The sequence below is a fragment of the Ornithorhynchus anatinus genome, chromosome 1 (genome assembly GCF_004115215.2).
Source record: "Ornithorhynchus anatinus isolate Pmale09 chromosome 1, mOrnAna1.pri.v4, whole genome shotgun sequence".
In the NCBI taxonomy this organism is placed as follows: Eukaryota; Metazoa; Chordata; class Mammalia; order Monotremata; family Ornithorhynchidae; genus Ornithorhynchus; species Ornithorhynchus anatinus.
Window position 1 is genome coordinate 119,747,920 of NC_041728.1, and position 676 is coordinate 119,748,595.

The 676-nt window shown below is 46.0% G+C and overlaps 1 non-coding gene across 1 annotated transcript; it reads left to right on the top strand.

The window, feature by feature from the left end:
• Positions 1–266: 266 nt before the first annotated feature.
• On the top strand, positions 267–404 carry LOC114817259. Its single transcript, XR_003765111.1, has one exon. It is a non-coding gene; the product is annotated as a small nucleolar RNA SNORA7 (small nucleolar RNA).
• Positions 405–676: the final 272 nt, after the last annotated feature.

A 676-nucleotide genomic window follows, 5' to 3' on the forward strand; every position in this document is an offset into this window, starting at 1 on the left:
GAAACCTCTGTTTTGCTTGGTGCCTTTCCCTTACAATCTGGAGTAGTAAATGGAAGTCTCAGGGTCCAGAAGGGAATTGGACAGTGGGGGAGAGGGAAGGGAAAGGGAAGGAGAAATGGACTTAACTAAGTATATGACAGAATATAATCAAATCAAGACACACATTCCCAGCCCCTTACAGTCTAATGGGGAGAGAGGCAATTATTCTTTACCAACACCCCAAGAAGGAAGAACAAGACAATAATAGGTATTAGTACAGATATTTCCCCCTCTCAGGGTGGTACCTAGAGAGTTTCCAGTACTCTACCAGTTTTGGCTACAGGAGGGAGAGTCAAGCAGAGGCCTATCCATTCCATTCCTAGCTTGGGCAGTGGCTAGCGAGTGGAAGGCAATCTACTACAAGTCAAAACTCACCCATGCTGGGTAGCAGCGGCATGGGAGAGAGTCGAGGGAGAAGAGTCGAGTTTACTGCGTGGAAGGAGGCAATGGTAAACCACTTCCCTATTTTTACCAAGAAAACTCTATGGATCCACTACCAGAATGATTGCAGATGGAGAGCGGGGCATTCCGGGAGAGATGTGTCCATGGTGTCGCTATGGATAGGAAACGACGTGACGGCTTAAGACAAGATAAGACCGATATTTCAGATGAAATAGCTGAAACATACATATATACA